Source organism: Alligator mississippiensis, chromosome 3 (genome assembly GCF_030867095.1).
Source record: "Alligator mississippiensis isolate rAllMis1 chromosome 3, rAllMis1, whole genome shotgun sequence".
NCBI lineage: Eukaryota > Metazoa > Chordata > Crocodylia > Alligatoridae > Alligator > Alligator mississippiensis.
In genome coordinates, this window is record NC_081826.1 from 163,115,549 (window position 1) to 163,138,147 (window position 22,599).

General features: G+C 47.4%; 1 protein-coding gene across 2 annotated transcripts in view; it reads right to left on the reverse strand.

Moving 5' to 3' along the window:
• PLPPR1 (phospholipid phosphatase related 1) overlaps positions 1–22,599 on the reverse strand; it is a 251,523-nt gene that overhangs the window by 144,208 nt on the left and 84,716 nt on the right. Inside the window, exon 1 of one of the 2 annotated variants that reach the window (XM_059724611.1) lies at positions 1,683–1,722. The exons of the other annotated variant lie outside the window; for it this stretch is intronic. The gene's annotated coding sequence lies outside the window, so the exon portion shown is untranslated. Of the gene's footprint in view, positions 1–1,682; positions 1,723–22,599 lie in introns of those variants that run through there. 2 annotated transcript variants of the gene reach the window in all.

Sequence of the window (22,599 nt, forward strand, 5' to 3'; positions counted from 1 at the left end):
CTTTCTTGCAATTGTCATGTTGCAAGAATCTTGCTGGTTCACTAGAAAAAAACCCTCTAATATTTTCCCCCAGATCGTAGCAAACCCAACTGTCACGGCGGGGTCCTTCCGGAAGGCCGTGATCTCCTCGAGGTCCCTCGCTCTGTGTCAAGGCCGGCCCAAGGCACCCTCTTATTCTCGCCCACCACGTCTTGTTGGTAAATATAAGGTTGGGAGGCTGCCTATGACTCCCTGGGCATGGCTACTCGGGACCTCTGTCCCCGTGTGTTCCTGGACCCCCTGGGGGTCTCCCGCTATGGTGGGTATTCCCCGGACACCCTAGCCTTATGGGCTATGCGTGGCTCCTACCTCCCCTGATACCACGCCCCAAGCCTCGCAGATGTAATAGACATTGGTATGTCTGCACGCCCGCTTCCCGGGCCTCCTCTGTACTCTCGCCCACTCCTGGGCCTCCCCTGCAATCTAGCCCACTCTGGGCTCTCTCTAATACCCAGCCTCTAACTGGGACTCTCGACCAGCCCACTCTGGGCCTTCCCTGACAGTGTGGTCCCGCTCAGGGACTCTCTAGCGGGCCTCCAGTCTTTCAGGCCAACCGCTCGGGTACCCTCTCTGACCCCGGCTCCCCGCGCTGCTACTCCCCGTCTTCTCGGGGGCAACCGCAGCGCCCTGCCTCGGTCCGAGGGGTGTTGCCACACTAGCCTGCGGCCAGGCTCGCTATGCCTGTCTCGGGCTCCTCAATATGGCCCCGCTCTGGGGTTGGGGTCTATGCACCCCGCAAGTGATGCCCTTGCTGGCATCTGCTGTGCCTGTCCTGGGCTCCCTAATATGGTGCTCCCCCTCTTCGGGGCTCGCTGCGCCCACCCTGGGCTTCCCAATAATGCAATGTGGCGCTCCCCCTCTTTGGGGCTCGCTGCGCCCACCCTGGGCTTCCCAATAATGCAATGTGGCGCTCCCCCTCTTTGGGGCTTGCCGCGCCCACCCTGGGCTTCCCAATAATGCAATGTGGCGCTCCCCCTCTTTGGGGCTCGCTGCGCCCACCCTGGGCTTCCCAATGAAAGCCTCTCTCTAGGGCTGGGGTCTATGTACCCCGCACGCGATCCAGGGTCTACGTCCCCCGTCTGCAACCTACTGGTTGCGCCCGCAACCCACTGGTTGTGCTCCCCGCTGCCAGTTGCTCCTGCACTGGCGTGCAAGCTGCGCCTTCACTGGCGCTATGAGAATGATGCGCCCTCCTGGTGCTAGGCCGCACCCTCACTGGCACTGGGGCACCCCACCCCTCTGGGGTCCCATTGAGGCACCTATGAGGTACCTATGAGGCTCAGCCGCTCCTCTCTGAGCTAACCTGACCCCACGACTCTGCCCTGCAACTCTCACGGCCTAGCGTGCCCTCACTGGCGCTGGGGCCTCACACTCCCATGGGGCCCTTTATGAGGTCAATGCGCCCTCCTGGTGCTAGAGCACCCCACCCCTATGGGGTCCCTATGAGGCACCTATGAGGTACCCATGATTGAGGCCTCCTCCAACCCCTACAGCCTCACCCAAGCCTCCGGGTGTAACCAACAGAGCCAAACATAAACTCAAAGTACAAGCCTCTAGGCTATAACATAACTACAAGCCACCTGGCCATAACTAAACTCAAAGCCCTATGGCTCCAACAACATTGCTCAATGTAACCGCAGTACTTGCTCTTAGGCTTCTCTCTGCGTCCTCACTCCAGGAGCTCCTGCCTCTCAGGCTGCTGGCAGGGAACTGCTAGCCTGGCTTCAGCCCTGGGCTTTATAAGGGCCAGGCCCTGCCCCCTACAGGCAGCTGGCTCCCCTTAGTTGCTCCAGCAACTTGCAGCTGTGCTCAATTGGCTCTGCCAGGGCTCTCTCCCTGGCAGCTTCTCCTCTCTAGGAGCAGGCACTGAGGTGTCCTGAGACACCAACCCAGTAATAATTGGGCTGTTCTGCGATTTACAACCTGTCTTTGGTCCCAATAAGTCCAAGTGGAGCACCACAAACCATTTCAGGAAGGATTTGAATCGTATGTGTTAAGCAACTGATTACATTATAAGAAAATACATAAGGGTCCTTCAGAGGAATATTGCTTTGCCTATTTATAGACTAGCACCATTGCAATGTCATCATAAATATGTATTGTTGTGGCTATTCCCCCAAGCTTACTGATCACCATCACTGTGTGTAAGACAATAAGTTACTTTCCAAAAAGTATGTGCCTAACCTGTCAGGTTCTCTCCTGCATTCTGGCCTGTATGTGTTGTTCTAAAACAAGGGTGTTCAGCCCCTGGTCCACAAGCCAGATCCAGCCTACAACTCTAGGTCATCTGGCCCATGAAGCTCCCCACAGGTCCATGCGGAACCCTTCAGGCCATGGTTCTGCATGCTAGAAGCAGGGTGCAGAGCAGTGCGGGTACAATACTGGTGCCCAGGGCCAGAGAGAGGCAGCATGAGGTCACAGAGTCCCAATTCTGGCACGTGCGGCTGGATGGAGGTGGTGCAGGGCCCCAGAGTCTTGATCATGGCACCTGGAACTGGGCAGGATCCTGGGCCCTGTACCTGGCACACAGGGTCCAATCCAACCTGCGGACCAATCCTGCACCATTCATCTGATGCACAAAAACAAACGGTTGAGCACCACTGCTCTAGAAGTAAAAAGAATTAAGGAGCCAGATCTAGCTTCCAGGGATTTCTTTTGTTATGGAGGACTTCTCATTTATCACAGAGCTGGCACAGCAGTCCACTAAGCCCCATCTTGTCATTGAGTATGGGTCAAGGGGCAGAAAGGTAATTGGGCTGGATCACAGGGTTCCTTGGGGCCTTTAACAGCAAGCAGAAACTACAGCAGCCCTTAGGTTGCTCCCATTATGCTAGGCATGGATCAGCCTAGAGTATCAAGAAGCCATCACTAGATCTCAGCATTGGAGAAAATCTGGGTTTACATGTATGCCCATCTCTTCCTCTCCAGCAAATCTCAGTACAAAACGTCCAACTATAGCTAGAGCAGATAACAGCTTTAACAGGCATCTGGTATGGCCTTCTCCATTTGTACCCTATTTTGGCAGTTTGATTGGATTTTTAAGGAACTTATGCTAGTAAAATTAGAAAGACATATTTTGATTCCACTAGCTCTGACCTTTCCATTCCTGGAGCTTGAGCACTGCAATGAGGGGAGATTTGCTCAGATATATTCCATGCAATTAAGGACCTTCATGCTGGGAATATTAATATCATCTGGAACCCTGGTATAAGGTGCTTCTATTCTTTAAAAAAAGGTAGAGTGGCTGGATAATACAACCTTTGTGAATGAATTAGCATTAGTTAGTTTCCGTCTTGCCTAATTTACCCCACATACATTTTCTGAAAGCCCTTGAACTGTAGTGTAAGAGGTTACAGTCTAGCATCTCCTGGGAACACACACAGAGGGATGCAATATAGGTAAGTGAATTGAAAATTAACTAAAAATACAGTCAAGAAAGGAGGACTATTAAGGCGACTTCACAGGCTGAAAAGGTTTTATTACCTCAGGAACCTGTCTTGGGAAAGGGGGGCAAAGGAAAAGAGAAAATTCTAATAAATGGAAATCTGCCAAAAGGAAAATTTTTGCAGGAGGATTTTTAAGGCAAATTCAAGTGTGTTCTAAAGCCTTTTCACTTCATATGCGGCACAGAGAAAGAGAGAAATCTGTAAGAAAAGACAAAGGAAGCTGAGCCTGTCTATTGCTGCTGCAGTGGGAGATAAATAGCAATGCTCTGTGTTTACCAGAGCTTAAACCAAGAAACAGCGAGTGCATCCTTCAGGGGTTCTGATTATCTCTAAGCTTTTTCAACAAAAGCTTATGTAGCCTAGACTGAACATATGACTTGTCTTGCAATCTTATATTTTAAAGGATCTCTCTCTCAGAAAAATACTTTGATGCTCGTGAAAGATGCTGAATCAATAACCCTGGAAAACAAAAGCCATACGCACAGAACAGGTAGTGTTTAACTAGGTTCTAAGACTGCACACACTGTTACTATACCAAATGATAGGACGCACCTTTTCTTGCTGTCTGCCTGCGTGCCCAGACTCTGAATGTTAGAGATCACCTCTGGGAGTGATATGGTGGTCCAATTCTTCTGATATGCCCCACTGATTTCACTAGAGAAACTCCATGCTCATTTAGCCCTTGACATCCTCCTCTGATTCCCAACAGAAGTGCTGTTGTTTGGATTTGTTTCCTCTGTGCAATTTGTTTCCTCTGTGTACCTCTTCACTAAGGCCAAATGGAGTTTGCCAGACCTGTGTGCCCAAACACTGAACATTAGGGATCACCTCTGGGAGTCATATGGTGGCAACTGAATTATTTTGTTTTCTGTGCCAGGTAGTGTAAAATGACACAAGAGATTAAAGACCCTATACTAAATGGCCCATGAGCCCCATATAATGTCAAGAAGGATTCCCTTTGTGGAATAAAAAAAAAAAAAGGGCTAAATGAAGCTCAGACACCCATGGTCATAAAATAAGCATAATAAAGAGACAATGGGCAACACTTTCAAAAGCAGCTAATCCCATTTTCAAGAGTCCATTTGATCCCTAAGGGCTTGCCTACACTCCCTTAAATTAAAGTGCTTTAACTATTTCTGTAGAACTAAAGCATTACAGCTCCTTTAGCCCATATAACATCACATTCATTGATTTTTTTCAGTTAAAATGTTTGTTTTATATTAGTGGAAATGTTCTCAACAGAAGTAAGGACTTAAAATGCAAAATTTTGCTGATTTAAATATCTGTTTAATTTTGCATGAAAAGCCTGTGAGGTTTGGATGATAGTTTAACTCAAATTACTGCAATTTTGGAAAGTGTCTATATTCACTAAAGAATGGTTCTATTTACTGCAAAAATTCTTGAAACTTTTCTTACTTTCCAAGAAAGACTGATTTGTAAAATGAAAGACTCCTTTGCCTTTTACACAATCCCTGCCAATCTGATGTGGAGATTAATTCCTCCTGGACCCCATATCTGGCAATTAGTCTAGCACAAGAGTTGTCAGCCGGGAGTATGCATACCCCCAGGGTAGAAAGGCCGTAGGGGGTACATGCAGGTGGGTGGGAATGAAGTGCATGGTGTCAGTGCCTCCCCCAGTGTGTTCCCACAGTTCACCTCTTACCTGGGGGAGAAGGGGGAGGAGCACACCAGACGCCGCTGGCTCCACACAGCACACCACACCACAGTACCTCCCCGACCCCTTTCCTGGAAAGCAGAAAGGGTCTGAATGGTGGAGGGGAGGGGAGTGTGCTTCTGTGCCCACTTCCAGGAGCAGGGCCAAGGGGGCGAGGGCAGTGGCGCCCCTCTGCGGGCCGTACAGGTGCCACCCGGCCAGCCAGACTCGGGGGCTCGCATGTGCGGCCACTGCTACTGTCGCCACCCACTGCCCCATGCTGCCGCTGTGCCTGTGTCACTTTCCCATGGCCAGTCACACATGCAGCTCTGTGGGCTGCTGACAAGCAACGCACGATTGGCTGGGTGTGAGGTCCATCAGCAACCTGCAGAGGAAAGCAGCGCAGGCATGGGGGCAAGTGGTGGTGACGGTGGCGGCATGGGGCGGTGAGTGGCGACGGCACCGGCGACTGTCATGTGCGAAACCCCCCACAGCACCACCACTACGTGCACCCCTGTGAGGGCACGGGGCGCATGCTCCCAGATCTGTGTGGGCCGCCACTGTGGGCCGGGGCTGTGCCGAGCTCTTCCTAGAGTGGGGCCTGAGCTGTGCTGCGCTCGGGCAGGGTGGCGGCGGCGCTGGGAAGGATATGGTGAATTCTGGAGTGGCTGCAGCCCCTCCTGTAGGCCCGCTGACAGCTTGCCCCGAGTGCAGCCCATCTTGGCCCCTCCCCACTGGGAAGAGCCTGGCACTACCCTGATCCCAGCCCGCCCTGCGCACAGATCCAGGGATATACACCCCCTCATGCCCTCCTGGAGTACACGCAGCAGCAGGATCTGCTCCCCCCCTCCATGCCCTCCAGTCAAGCCACTCGCAGCTCTGTTCCGTGTCCACCTCACCTTGGCTGTACAGCACCTACCCCAGTCCCACCCCCTCCCTCACCACAGGGGCCTCAATCTATCCCTCCCCCTTAAAAACAAGCAAAAAAATATAAGGGGGTACAGGAGTTGAAATTGAGTCAGAATGGGTACTCTTATTTTAAAAAGTTGAAAACTGCTGGTCAAGCATTAAGCTGGTTAGCAAGACACTCCATCTAGGCAAAAGAAGATTTCTCAAGACTGATGGAAGCATTAGCCCTGTCAATCTGCTGTCTAACTGTGGGCAACTTCTGAAGCTTCAGAGGAAGGTGAAGAAAGAAAAAGAAGAAAAGTTATGCCTTTGTGGGGGCGGGATTATTCCTGACCCCTAGAAGGTGCATCTACATGAGATGCTTTACTCAGTAGACTATTCTACTACACAGTAAAGTGTCACCATTTACATGTACTTGGCATTTACTGCATAGTACATTAGTCTACTGCGCGGTTAGCTAGTACCTGTTGATACAGGTACTAGATCAAGGGCAGGCAATTATTTCGGGTGGAGGGCCGCTTGCCCAATTTTGGCAGGCTGTTGAGGGTTGCATGAGTAGCCCTGCCCCTTTACAGGTGCCCCGCCCCCTGGTCACCATCTTGGGACCAATATCCCAGGGCCAGCACCAGTGGGGTCCAAAGCAGGGCACAGGCTGGCAGGGGTCTGTGTAGCTGGGCTGGGCTGCACCAGCAGGGAGAGGAGGGAGCTGACCCAGCTTCATAGAGCCCCTGGCGGCTGGGACCCCGCGCTCCTGCCACCCTGCTCTAAGCCCCGCTGGCACTAGCCCTGGGACACCGGTGCAGGCCCCATGTTCCCGCCCACTCACACCTAGTGCCTCCCAGCCCTGCGGTACAGGCAGGGGGCAGCGTAGAGCCCTGACCCCCTGCTCACCAGCAGAGAGGAAGCTGGTGCTGAGCATGGGGAAAAGCAGCCTCTCGCCCGCCGCTCCTTGCTGCAGGTGCTCACAGCCCACGTGGGGCTGTCTGACCAGGGGGCAGGGCACCTGTAAAGGGCCACCATTTGTACTCCATCACAGGCAGTCTGCCAGAGCCTGCGCTGCCCCTCCCACTCTGTCTGCCCCCATTGCCACTGTTTCCAGGGTGCAGGATGGGGGGGGGGGAAAGGGGGCGAGGCCAGTGCCCCCCTCTCCATCCCCTCCGTCCCCACCATCATGGCGGCGCTCCACCGCACTGCCACCTCCTGTCCGGAACACTCTGATTGACTGTTTCAGTAACCAATCAGAGTACTCCAAGAACATCACACAGACAGACAGACAGACAGAGCCCTTTATTATATAAGAATACAGTACAGAAAGCTCCACAGGAAGGCAGATAAAGATGGGAAGAAAACATAGCCCAAAAAGGGTCATCATAGCTACCTAGCCTAGTCTTCCTTAACTTCACATCTAGACCAAAAATGCTTTAATTTTTATTATAAAGTGCCTCCTCAGAAGTGCTCCAGGAACCCACAACTACTACCGAAGCCTACTCCTACATAGCAGAATCCATTTCAGTGTTCAACCTCCCCCAACAACTAGGAAACTACATCTCACTGGAAACCACTTTCTCTTTAGCTTCACCTTCGAGCACCAGATCCTGTGCATGCCATCGGCAAAGGAAAAAAACCATTCCATCACACCTCCCTCACATCCATGCGGTCCACATCATAATCAATTTAATCAAAAATAAAAAACAAAAACCCTACCCCAAGCAGAGGGAATAATGCCAGCAACTCCATGAAGTCCACTAAGGACTGCTACTGCTATCAGTTTAACATGGAAATAACACTCAGATGTACACAAAAACAGAACAACGCCCCTACAGAGACAGAAGGCTAAATCTCTCTTTGGATCCTTTAAACAGAGCTTAAAGTGAAACATAAATGGTATTTAGGCCTTGTGTTAGCTGTCTGAGCTCAGGCAGTGAAATCTTAACTTACTGAGGTCAATGCCAGAACTCCTAGAGTTCGAACAGAGTTAAGATTTCATGCAGGAGAATTCCCTATAGAGGTGCATTGATATATCCATCCCATATTGGATCAGCACCAATAAAAGGAAAATTAACATTATCGGCTATCAGCTTTTTTTTGGCCAATGTAGCATTCACTAATGCCACCAATAAAGGCCGCTTGGGTAAACACAGCCACACGCACGCACGTGGCCAGGAATGCAGCCTGGCAGTGTCCTGCTCTTGAAGTCTGTGGTACGGAGGGACATGGGGGAGGCAGATCAAAGCCCATACGGGGAGGGAGGGCGGGAGGGAGTGGGGCAGGGGCTGCCCAGCCACAGCAGTGAATGGGACCCCAGGGCCGGGAGTGGAATGGAGCCATGAGCAACTCATCCAGAGGGAATGGGGGGATGGGAGAGCAGGAGCGGCTTCCCCACCACTGCAAGCACCCCAGGGGAAGGTATGAGAGGGATGTGCCCCCCCCAAATCTGTGCATAGGGTGAAGACAGGCTGCCCATTGCGGGCTCAAGGTCAGGGGCGGTGCCAGCCTCAGCTGTGCAGGGCAGGCAAAAGTAGTGCTGGGACGGATGGCTACGGGAGGGCTAGGGCAAATTTGAGGTGGCTATAGCCCCCACAAGCTCCCTCCTAGCGCCACCACTGCTCAGGGCACTCCACTCTGCTGCCTTTCACTCGGGAGCCCCGCGCCAGCCACATGCCCCTAACCTGCCTCTTGACACAGGGCTCCCAAGGGAAAGGCAACAAAACAGAGTGCCTGAGCAAGGGTGGCATTGGGGGAAGCTTGGAGGCTATAACCACCCCAAAATTCTCTGCAGCCACCCCTCACAGCACTGTCGTCACTCCCCGCCACACACAGATAAGCCTGCCCCACTCCCAGCATGAAGCTGACGCAGCCCCTGGCCCTGAGCCCGTAGCAGGAAGCCAGCCTCCACCCTGTGCACAAATCCGGTGAGGCACATGCCCCCCATGCCTTGCCCAGGAGTGCATGCAGTGGTGGGAAGCAATGCCCCCCTCCCCACCCCCACCACCTCCCCTGGACAAGCCACCCATAGCTCTATCCCATGCCCTGGCCCAGGGTCCCATTCATGGCCCTGGCTAGGCAGCGCCTACCCTAACTCCACTCCCTCCCTCACCATGGTGGCCTTGATCTGCACCCCTGCTTCCCCTCCACAGACTTACCTGCAGGACACTACTCTCCAAGCTGCCCAGCTGCATTTCTGTAAATCAGCTATTGAATCAGTATCGGTCGATATAGCTTGTCAATAATTGGCTATCAGTATTGGTCAAGAAAATCTTTATCAGTACACCCCCTAATTTCCTAGAGAATCCAAACACAAATGTGCAAATGTCTGCAACTAGCAAGTACAAAAAAAGACTTTATGGAAACAGCAGAAGGGACAAGTTATTTGGAAGTCAGTTGAACAATTGCAAGGACAATTTTAAGCAGTCAGCCCACTCAGGTTTTTAACAGTCATCTTGGAAAGGCTATTTCATATTAGGGATCTGCTTAGATCCTTATTAAATTGTTCAGCACATCTCTCAAAGTTTTTCCTCTGGAGTGACAATCCTTAAAATAAAAAAACAAAAACCATGTATGGAACAGCTTTATGCTCTAATTGATAAAACTCCTTTCTCTTTCACCAGCAGGATTATCTGGGTGTGGTAAATGAGGGGGCAGCAGATTACAAGACTGGTTAGAAAATACTTTTAAAATATCAGGTGCTTTTTGTAAAAATACCAACAAATTTATCATACAACTCAGAAGGCTGATTCTGCTTCTAGGTTCCAATTAACAAAGAAAGCTAAATTAGTCCAGCACTAATTTTTAATTAGAGTAATTTCTAAAATTTGAACAGCCGTGCACGTTCACGAGTAGAAAAAGGGAACTATTTCTGGCCATTATCCATTCATGTGAAGGCACTTCATCTTAATTTAGACTAATTAACGGGGCTTGAAAACTTACACAAAACAAATGGGACATGCAAGTGCTCAGTTTTTTAGCTGCTTATTTCTTTGCTGTAGTTTCAACTACCTATTTTTAAAGTAATTTGCATAAATGGAATGGCAGGTGTGGTCATCCATTATGGAGTAATTTGTAGGAGCATGGGGATGCTCAATTCCTCAGCTAAGTGGCACAGCTGGCCTAGTGAAATTATACCAGTTTACAGGGTCTATAGGCAACCACCTCAGGACTCAGTTCTGCAATTAACTGCAACCACATACGGTCAACATGGGGTTGGGAGAGGTACCAAATGTGATCCTCCCTTGAAAAACCAAAGTAATGTTACCAAGGCAGAGTTCCATTCTCATATCACTGGCTTCCAAATCAAATTTACCCATCTTATAAATTGAATGTTGGGGCCCCTGTTACAAGTGACAGCTTGAACTCAAACCAGAATATCAAAGGGTGTTCCTTGTCTCTCACAACATGACCCTAGACAGACTCTCTGGGCCAAATTTCATCCTTAATCATGGCAATAAAATTCTATAGCTTTCAGCAAGTTTGCATAGGTGTGGCCTAGGGCAGCCCTTTGCCTTGCTATTGGTGCTGACTCAGCAATTCTGTTAACAAAGCACCAGAAGTGACAAAATCCACTTGCAGCTGTCCTGGCTTTTGAGAGGACAAAGCAGTTAGAGAGACAAACAACCTATCTTTTGATTCTCTCATCAGCAAATCCAACTGTGAACATAATAGGGAGCAGGTCTAGGAAGCTAAATACTGTCAGTCTTCTATACTGCACCATTTAAGGACAGTGAGCAGAAGAGTTAGAAAGCAGGGTAGGTGAATCCAAAGAGTATTGTCAAGAGATCAGGATACCTGTTTCAGAAAAAAATAAGAAATATACCATATTTTCATTTCTGGTAGGAGGCTAGAGATATGTAAAAAAAAAAAAAATACTTGGGTGCTTTCATACCTAGGTTTTGCCAAGACGGAAATAAGAAATGTTAGGGTAAAAGCTGTTCTGACATTGCCCATTTCTCTGATGCCAGAGAATAATGCATATCACATCAGCAAGCCTCTGAATTTCTGCTTAACTCAGTTTATTACATTACTTTGTATCCCCTCCTAGGCAGACCCTATTTGTCTGTCTTGTCCGCTGTATCTTGCTGACTTGTCCATTAAAACCATCCCTGTCCTAGGCGGTTTATATGTGGTTTCAATGCAGTTTCCATCCTCTGGAAAACGTGAGATTTCAAATCATTTTTCTGGCCAAAATCAGAACAGAGGGGCAACATTTCCAAAAATTAAATGATCAAAAAACCCAAACAGACAAACAAACAAACAAAAAGCCTCCCAAAACCCCTTCATTTCAGGTCATTTTGGATTTCAAAACCCTTTAATTTTTTATATAAAATAAAGTCAATTTTGAAAGTGTATTTTCATGATGCACAATAATCACGTTTCCCTATTTTTTTAAACATAAAACCTCATCAAAATGATATGACATCGCAAACAAAATTCTGTTTGGTTTAAAATAAAAGTCTTTTCTTCACAGAGAGCCGTCTCATTGTATTTCTGCCAACCAGTTCAAATTTATACAGGAGTCCAGGGTCATGGATTTCTGCCGGGGACTAACCTACAGTTTGGTAGGAGCACCTGTCAAATCTCTCTAGCTATCAGATCTAAAGCCTGCTTCCAGCAGACAGTTCAGCATACATTTTAGAACAATTTGTGACCAAAGTTATACTCGCTTTTAGCAGCCCCTCAGGTGGAATAGTGGATACAATCTAACCTGGACTGGCCAACTAAAAATTCTTCAGCATACAGAGGGTTCCAGGTTGTAGCTGTATTGGTCTAGAGGAATAGGCAATCGGGACTCACAGTATTGGTGTTGACTCAGCAATTCTGTTGACAAACCACCAGAAGCGACAAAATCCACTTGCAGCTGTCCTGGCTTTTGAGAGGGCAAAGCAGTTAGAGAGACAAATAACCTAACTTTTGATTCTCTCATCAGCAAATCCAACTGTGGATCTTTTATATCTTTTATTAGACCAACAAGATTTTTGCAAAAAAAAAATATCTTTAATTGCAAGCTTTCGAGCACAAACACCCTTCATCAGACATTGGAGAAAAGATTGTAAAAGTTCTCCTGGGTAGGAATGACAGTTCATATTTCATAGGATTTCAATAGTCAGTAGATGGAAAACTCCTCTGGGCAGTTAATTCATAGCTGATATAAAGCCTTTCACCTCCTGTGAGGATCTGTGATGATGCAAATTACCTTGAAACAAAGGCAGATGCAGGATTTCAGGTTTCAGGCGGTCGCAGCTGCTTCCTGCTTGGGAACATATGAAGATTTCATTTTTTTTTTTTTTTAAATCAGCTAAAATTCAATATCTTCCATGTGTCAGGTATCCAGGTTGTACCCGTAATTGGCCTAGAGGAAAAGGCCATCAGGATTCGCAGTAGAGATGATATCTTTTATTAGACCAACAAGATTTTTGCAGTGTATAGAAATTCTCAGGTACTGTAAATCCTAAGCAGCTGGTTCTAACACCCACTGCTCCACTCCAAGGGTACACAGGATATAGGATCATGCTGTGGCTGGGATAGAGAGCACCTGAACTCTGCTGATTCTTTCCTGACCACTTTGACTTATCAGTCAGGGAAACTTGAGCACCAAGGAAGTGCAACTCCCTAATACTGCCAAAGGCAAAAGTTGAGCCTCTCTTTTGAAGGAACAGGCCCTGCACAGAGCCCTTGAACATTTGTTTCCGAGTTGCTCCTGAGGCAGTGTGCATTTCAGGCCTTTTTTCACTTTGGGGGACCAGTGCTTTCTGGGGTAAGAGTCCACAAAGGTAAAGGGGTTTTAGAGACTTCAAGAAAAGGACTCAGTGAACAGGCAGAAGCAGAAGACAGTTTGCAAGCAGTTTGCTGGGACCAAGAGGAGAAAAAGGAAGAGGAACCAGGCACCAGATCCTGCTCTGGGAAGGTAACTGAGCCAGGGTTACCTGTGTGTTGCATGCAGGGATGAAGTCAGGAAGGCCAAAGTGCAATTGGAGTTGCAGCTAGCAAGGGACATGAAGGGCAACAAGAAGGGTTTTTACAAGTATGTCAGCAACAAAAGGGAAGTCAGGGAATGTGTGGGCTCTTTACTGAATGAGGGAGGCAACGAGGAAAAGGCTGAAGTACTTGATGCCTTTTTGACCGTGGTCTTCGCAAGCAAGGTCAGCTCCCAGACTACTGACTGGGCTCCCAGACTACTGCACTGGGCAGCACAGTTTAGGGAGAAGGTAAGCACCCCTCAGTAGTGAAAGAACAGTTAGGAACTATTTAGAAAAGCTGGATGTGTACAAGCCCATGTGTACAAGCCTGAGGGTGCTAAGGGAGTTGGTTAATATGATTACAGAGCTGCTGGCCATTATCTTTGAAAACTCATGGTGATCGGGGAAGCTCCTGATGATTGGAAAAGGGCAAATAATAGGGAAAATAATAGTGCCCACCTTTAAAAAAGGGAAGGAGGATCCAGGGAACTACAGACCAGTCAGCCTCACCTCAGTCCCTGGAAAAATCATGGAGCAAATCCTCAAAGAATCCATTTCTAAGCACTTGGAGGAGAATAAAGTGATCAGGAACAGTCAGCATGAATTCAACTAGGGCAAGTCACACTTTACCAACCTGATTGCCCTCTATGATGAGCTAACTGGCTCTGTGTATGCAGGGAAAGCAGTGGACATGATATACCTTGACTTCAGCAAAGCTTTTGATACAGCCATGCACTCTTGCATTCTTGCAAGCAAGCTGAAGAAGTATGGGTTAGAGGAATGGACTGTAAGGTGGACAGAAATCTGGCTGGATAATTGGGATCAACGGGTAGTAATCAATGGCTCAATGTCTAGTTGGTAGCCAGTATCAAGTGAAGTTCCCCAGAAGTCGGTTCTGGGGCTGATTTTGTTCGGTATCTTCATTAACAATCTGGAACATGGGATGGATTGCATCCTCAGCAAGTTTGCAGATGACACCAAGCTGGGGGTATAATAAGCTGGAGGGTAGGGCTAAGATTCAAAGTGAACTAGACAAATTGGAGGATTGGGCCAAAAGAAATAACATGAGGTTCAACAAGGACAAGTGCAAAGTCCTGCACTTAGGACAGAAGAATCCCATGCACTGGTACAGGCTTCAGACCAACTGGCTAAGCAGCAGCTCTGCAGGAAGGGACCTGGGGGTTACAGTGGACAATAAACTGGGTGCGACTCAGCAGCATGCCCTTGTTTTCAAGAAGGCTAACAGCATACTGGGCTGCATGAGTAGGAATGTTGCCAGCAGACTGAGGGAAGTAATTATTCCCCTCTCTTCTGCACTGGTAAGGCCACATCTGCAGTACTGTATCCAATTTTGGGCTACCCACTACAGAAAGGTTGTAGACAAATGGGAGAGAGTCCAGCTGAGGGCAACAAAAATGGTTAAGGGGCTGGGACACATGACTTCTGAGGAGAGGCTGTGGGAACTGGGCTTATTTAGTTTGAAGAAGAGAAAACTGAGGGGGGATTTAACAGCAGCCTTCAACTACCTGATGGGGGTTCAAAAGAGGATGGAGCTGGACTGTTCTCAGTGGTGGCAGATGACAGAAGAAGTAGCAATGGTTGCAAGTTGTAGCAAGGGAAGTTTAGGTTGAATATTAGGAAAAACTTCCCCTAGGGGTGTGGTAGAGCACTGGAATGAGTTACCTAGAGAGGTGGTAGAAGCTCCATCCTTGGAAGTTTTTAAGGCCTGGCTCAACAAAGCCCTGGGTCGAATGACCTCGTTGGGGCTGGTCCTGCTTTGAGCAGGGGGTTGGACTAGATGACTTTCTGAGGTCCCTTCCATCCCTAATTTTCTATGATTCTGTGACTCCCTCCAGGATCCACAGAGGAAGCTGCTAGAACCTAACTCCCACGCCCTCCATAGAAAGGAAGAAGCCAATCATGCTGGAGAGAAACTTGTAGTTTTGCCAGAGATAAAAGTTACCTTGAAGATTTAAATTGAAAAATAGGCCAAACTTCTTTGAGGATAATAGACAAAAAGAGAGAATGGATTCTGAGGAGAAAAAGAGGACCAATTTGAATGGTCTGGAACCAAGCAAACAAAACCAGGTGAACAATGAACACAAGTCCCACTCTGATTAAAGAAAACAAACAACTACATTAGCGCACAGTATTTCTTGTCAGTCCAGCCCAGGAGTTTAATTTGTGCATGAGCATCTTATATTCACATAGACAGGGAAATGGCAGAAGCACGTGACGCTTCAAGTCCTGGGCTGAGAAGTTACCCTCCCACATCTAGTTCAGTGCAAGACCATTGAACAAGCCTACAAAAGCTTTTATCTGCATTTTATATTGACCTACTTCTATCAGGTTTGTTCTATACAGGCCTTCCCCATTCTGGGACTAGATGCAAAAGCTGCGGGAGACTGGGAAGCACACATTACCCATGCTGAGTGAAAGTGGGCATTTGTTCCTCCCTTATGGCTTGACCATGTCAGAAGGTAATATGCCTGCTACAGCTCCTAACTAACAATCTTTTCCCTTTAGCTCGAGTGCTGGAGGCTCATGCTCTTGGTTACAAGTGTCTTCTCCCCTCAAAGTTCAGTCAGGGTCATTTTACAAACTGGAGAATTGTAGGAAATTGTGCAGCAGTAAGGAAGCTCCAGCTGGAGAATTGCAGCTATGCACAATCCTGTACACACGGCTGTGATTTTCATTACATGTTCTGAGCTCTCATCATCACAAAAATCCAGCATCTGTGTTACTACCTACCTATTACCATTGCTCCATTTATATTCTCAGGCAGAGAAAAATATTAACATAAATAACAGCTGCTATCCTGGCTGGAACAAACTCACACATCTGCAGATCTGACCCAGACAGGACCTTTGATAAATATTTTCCAGAGAGTTTCATCATCTTCTCTGAACTTGATAAGAAGCAAAAGACCACAAATCCACTGCTGCCTTCTGCCAGCATGCACTTGGAAAAACCTTGCCTTCTCTTACAAATGGATGCATAAAAATTCTCCACCGAGTATGGAGCTACTGTAAAAACATCAAGGGTGGGGTTTGTCAACACACTCATGGCGGACCTAATTCTAGCATCACTGAAGTCAACTGCAAATCTCCCAGTAGCAGAAAAGCTAAGCCAAAGAATTTTTGTAAGCAGTACCCAACTGCATTCTGGCTTTTAACCTACACATACTGGGACAGCTTTGATTCCTCTTCCCCCCACACCTTTCCATCCATATACCCTGACACTTAACAGGAAGAAATCCTGCAGGACATCAACAGTGAAATGAATGAGGATAGGAATGAGGAAATCCAGTTATAAGTTTCCTCCTCTGGAGCTATTCCTGCCCCTTTTCATTCCCTCTCGAACAGAATCAGCTAACATAAGGGAGACCGAAGAAAAGCAATACAATGACTAGTGAAGCTGAAGGGATTCACTCACAGGACAGAATAAAGGAGCTAAATATAGCTAAGTTGCCCAAACAATGACTCAAGAGAGACATGCTATTCATCTACAAGTATCTGGAGGCTGGAAACAGCAAGGGCCTGATTCTTTATTATCTTGTATGTTGGGCATGAAGTGATCCCATTCTGAATTAGCATCAATTTATACAGACTACACAGGTGCAAACAAGGACACAATGGAGAAGAAAACTTGGTATGGTAGAAAGGGTTATGATGAAGGGTACTAGAGTGAAACCAAGCAGAGTCTAAACATCGGCAAAACTATCCTGACAACGAGGTAGATTTAGTGATGGAACAGTCTCCCAAATAGTAGGGTATAAATTGATTACTAAGGTCGGTAGATGTTGTTGTAGGCAACTCATGATACTTCACCACCATCTATTGTTAGCTTTTGTCCCACACTGCCTGCACCAGCATCTGAGTACAACACCATTTGGACTGTCATCATGAGATGCAAAACAATTGCAGGATACCTGGGACAACAGCACAGTTATAACATTTGTATTGCAAAGCGAATAAATTTGTGTGTGCTCAACCACAAGAAACTGAATGAGTAATCATTTAACTGGGAGGCTTCCATATTGTTGTCGTTTACCTAACAGAAATGGTTTATCTTACTTAAAAGCTCTGGATAAAGTTCTGCCTACACACGACTTCCTTGTGCGCCATGTATATAGAGCCAATTATCAAAGTCTTGTTTTGTGAAGTGCATTTGAACCTAATCCACCATTGCCATCACCAGACCAGTGTGGTTGGCAAGCTAAAAATGTCTGTTATGTTCCTATCATAAACACGCTTGAATCACTGCCAGCAAAATACCTTCAGATAACAAGTTACAAGTGCAGGACAGAATGCTGGGGACCCGCAGGCTCATGCAAGCAGGTTAATGTGCCATGCACTCCCGGCCGAGTGCTATGAGACAGCATGTTGCAATCCATATAATAACTACAGGAATTCAGAAACAGATCCAGAAATAGATTCAAGTGATGAAGAGATCTGAAAAACTGTGATTGTCCATTGTATTAATGTTATATATACACTATTGTATTACCATTATATTACCATTGGATTAGGCTATTACATTTTCCTATTGCCTCGAGCCAAACATATGTCTGTGTGTTTATTGTCACTGAGTTATGTATTATTTATATCCAACTTCTCTGACTGCATTCTGAAATGAAAAAAATATATATCATCTTATTCAATGCAACTTGAACAAGTAGGCTAACCTGAGTTATAAAGTTTTGAGGACTGCAGGCCTGCTATAAAATTTGTACTAACAGAATTTGTGAGGTTTTAGTATTATTGTTTACTAGGTTTTAATTACATTGATTCAATACATAAATGCTAATGCGTTTGCCATTTTGGAATCCAATATGCCTACTGTAATGGAAATGTTATGATTGATCTCCTCATTTTTATACAATGTTGGCCTTGTCAATGGAATTCATTTTCTAACCCTAGTGGGGGCTGAAATATCGACCAAAATGTGAATAAATGACAGCCATCTTGGATTCCAATATGGTGGCTACATGCACGACTTGCCAGATTGGCAACATGACCTTTCTGAGATGAGTAGACCACCTCTACCTGAAAGGTATTGTTGCTGCTTGTGGCAATAAGTTGTCTATGGGAGGACACTTTTACCCATCTTTTTTACCCTACTAAAAGGAGTAAAAGAAAGGCTTGCCGTTTTCACAACTGAAGAGGTTTGGAAACATGTTCTTTAGTGAAGTGTGCATAGAGGCTGGGGAAGTGGGCATGCTAACAAGCCTTTTCCATCTCTGATTTCAACAATGAAGCATGTAATTCAAACAGGTAGTCTTGCTGATGAAATACTCCAAAAGAAGATGCAAAGCCAGTACGTGCACATCACTAGTTTAAAGAGCAAGGGCTGGAACAGCCACTATTAGGGGTGCACCAATATATCGGTTGGCTATCAGATCTGCACCAATATAAGAAGAAATTATATAATCGGGCATTAGCTTTTTTGGTCGTCATAGCCAATAATTACAGTTGCTTGCCCAGAACACCCTGGCCAGCATAGTCTGAGTCCCGCACCCTGCCACTAGCCCAGCTACAGGTGCAACAGACTACAGGTCCCGGCGAGTACCGGGAAGAGGAGGGGGCACTAGGGAGCAGTCACAGGGCACCACGCTGAGCAACAAACACACCATTACTGGCTCCTGCTGTTGCTGCATGGTAACACTGTCTACACAGCAGGCGCCCAAGCACCAGGGCTGCTGTGTAGATGTTGGGCTGCAGATGTTGGGACGTAGGGTGAGGCACCACACAAGGGACATTCTGCTTGGCCGGGCACTGGGCATCTTTGCAAAAGAGGCTTCTCCCCAGCAGCCACAGGAGCTCAGCTATATGGGGCCTGCCGCGCTGAGGCGGCAATGTGCTCTGGGGCTCTAAACACACCCACCATTGCTGTCCATGCGAAGATCCACCCTGCTCACCCAGAACAGCAGCACAGGCTGCATGGGGAGTAGGGCTGCAGGTGGGAGCCATGGGCAAGGAGGCAACGTGCATGGGAATATGGCCATCACTGCTTTGCTTATCAAGGGCGGAAGCAGGCAGGAGGTATGTGTGTTGGTGTTATACATGCAAAACAAACAAACAAAAATGGTTTATGTTAGTAACTTAAAATGCCTTACACTATTACTAAATATCGGTTATTGGATCAGCATCGGCTGATATAGTCAGTTAATCGTCGGCATCAGTACCAGTATCAGCCAATGTCACAGGGCACTAGGGTGCCTATCTCCTCTAAAGAGCTGAAACTGCTAGGAGAAGAGCCCTAGCAGTGAGTTGGAAGCCCCAGCTGCTGGTTACTAGGGCAGCCAGGATGAGCTGGTGGCCCACACCTGCCAGCGGTCAGCTGACCGGAAAGGTCAGGGCCTGGCTCATATATAAACCCCAGGGCTGAGGCCAGGAAGGCAGTTCCCTGCCAGCAGCCAAGGGGGAAGGAGCTGTCCCAGAGCAAGCAAAGTGGGGAGGCCTGACTGCAGGAGCAGCTTCGGATACTGTTGAGGGACAGAGCATCCCCCAGTATGGTTTGAATGATGTTGTAGCTGGACGGCTTGAATTTATGTTACAGCCCAGGGGCTTGTGTTTTGTTTACTGTTGTATAAGACCGGTGGTTTGGGTGGGGCTACTAGGGGAAGGAGGAGGCCTCATTGGGGGCCCATAGAAACATGGGGACCCTAGCGCCAGAGGGAGTGCGGCATTCGGGGTGCACAGACCCAGGTGCCAGTGAGGCGCAGAGCGAGACAGGACTGCAGAGAGCCCAGGGAGGACAAGGGGGCCAAATTACAACAAGGCCCAGACTGGACAACATCGGTACCATCTGCGAGGCTTGGGGCATGGTAAAAGGGTGGTTGGAGCCAGGCATAGCCCATAAGGCTAGGGTGCCCCAAAACACCCGTTATGACATCTATCTTGGAACGGGACCCACCAGAGGTCTGGAAACCCACGGGGTCCAGAGAATCAATCAAGACCACGTCCAAGAGGACTTAAAGGCAGCCTCCCTATCAATCATTCAATCAAAGACGTGGCGGGCGAGAACAGAGGGTGCCCATTGGGCCAACTTGGCATGGTAAGGGGGCCTTGGGGAGATCACGGCCATCCTGCAGGACCCCATCCTGTGACAGCCAAGAAAATCTTTATCAGTCCACCCCTATCCTACTCATCTCACAGTCCAAAAAAACATCTCCTCTGCTTCATAAGAGTTCAAGTTTCAGGAAGAAAAATCAAGGACACAGACCTGGACACTATTCAGAAGGTTATTAGCCACCCTAAAATTGACATCAGCTAGACAGTTTCAAAGCCAGTGGGTTGCAGAATTTGCAAACACTAGCCCTTATCAGGATGCTGCTTGGCACTGATCTGTGACCAGTTGTTCAAATTTGGGATGAAGGGGACACTGGAACACAGCCCTGAAATCTAGGACTGTGGATTGGTCAGTCACATGGATAACTAGCTTACCTAGAGTTAGAATATACCTACTGGTAAACATTTTGTAAGGGCCATTAAGCTTCCTGCTTCAGGAGTAAAGTCAACCTCCAGCTATTAAAGATCAGCACAGGAGCCAACGTGAGGGGCCATATAAGGAGGTTTTCAGCTCCTCAAGGACTCAGAACCCTGTTGCAGATAGTCAGTGCAGAGGCAGTTGGGCAGCTTCGTGTCCACGGCAGCATTGGCTGCTGCCCTCAGTTCCTCTTCCTTTCATCATCCCCGTGACACTACTGGGTGAGTGGGTAATAGTGTGCCTGACTCGGAGACCGGAGGCTAGCTGGAAGTGATGACCAGCTAATGTGGGTAGAGCCACAAAGAGGGTTAAGAACTCAAGAAGAGAGAGCTGAGGGGAGAGAGGACAGGTAGCTGTGCTGAGGAAAAGCCAGAACTAAGTCACCCCTCTCCTAATGTCCAGAAAGGACACAAGGCTTAAGTTTTTTGTAGTAAATCCAGGGTTGTACCAGGAAAGAAAAAACTGGCCTGAGAAACAGAACAGAGCTTACTTGCTTGTGCTAAGGCAGCAGGGAAAGTGACCCACTTACAGGCAGATTATCTCACAGCTGCCTACTAAAGGGTTCTAGTCTCTTCCTCCTCTGGCCACTGTCAGGACAGGCTAGACAGATCTCATCTCAGCCATTCTGGCTAAATTATTTGCTTTTTTTTTTTTTTTTTTTCAGTCCTTTGTTTCAAAAAAGGGAGCTGAGCATTGTTAACAGACTTTGGTAGCGCTGAATGTTGTTTATCAGAGAATCACTGCCAAAGGAAACACACAGCATCAGGCTGTGATAGCTATGCTATGCTGCTTGTATTCCTCGCAACATGCCCATATAAGGTCAATGCACAATACATCTGCATCCCATAGCCACAATGAACCATCTGCAGATTCACTCTCCAAGTCCAATAGCTGGCTCTGCTTCTTTAAAATGACATCTGTCTTTTTCCCCGCTGCTGAGTAGCAAAACAGCACTGAGACTGAGTCAGAAGGATTAGATACTTGGGGGGAAAAAGAATCCCTTTGCTTTAGCACTCATGGCATGCAAAATAAACGATGTGAAATCCTAGCCTCTCTGCTGTCAGTGACAGAATCCAATTGTCTTGGCATTGGCTTCCTTGGGGCAGGGACATCATTCTTCTTTTTTAATAGGTCACTATTATCAAGAAGTAATAAAATCCTTCCTGCAACTACAGTAACATGAGCTTTAACACCAAGCAAGGATTTGCTAAGGACAAAGGGACAGGAAAATAACCAAAATCAAAAACAAAAATATGGTTTATATGGTCTCCCCCCCTGCCCCCAAGTAGAAACCTAAGTTAAAAAAAAAAATCTACCCATATAGTCTAAAAATCACGAAACAGGAGACATGATCGCCTTCAGTCTGTGATACTGTTTTGGATGAGTTTCCAGAGGCTCTTAGACACAATTCCAGCCCTGATTTCTTAAGCCAGTGGTCTCGTTGATGGCAATGAAACTAACATTCAGTGAACATCTCCTAGAACTTAGCTATCCTTTCCAAAGCAGAAAATGATCCCCATTTTTGCAGCTTGTCATTTGCATAATTTAATTACCGAAGCAAGGCATGGTCTCAGACCACAAGTAAAGCCTTTGACCAATGGTTCTCAACTTTTTTAGACTCAAGGCACACCACACTAGACTCAAGGCATCCCTCCATAACTTGTGGGAATAGAATGGTGCCCAATTAAAAAAAAAAAACTATTTTATTATAGTGCTTGCCTCCTTGCAAGGAGCTGGGCAAGGAGAGGAGAGCCTGGACCTGTGCTTATCTTCTCACACCTCACTTACCTTCTCACACCTCCTGCAGCACCCATCAAGGGATCTCCCAGCTCATCCTCTTATCAGCAGTCCCTTGATAGAATGACAGACTCCCAGTAAATAGGGAAGTTATCAGTGAGTTGGTGATGATGAGCAAAGAAGCTGATCAAATATCTACATGTTCAACAGCAGACATGGCAAACAGTTCCAGGAGGAAGGAACAGCTCTTGGTGGTAGTGTGTCACAGCTCTTTCCCTTTGTCTCTTTTGTCTATCTGCTTCCATAGTGAGGCAAATTTGCTCAAAATTATAGATGCCTTGTTGTCCATCATGGCACCAATGGGGATGATCCA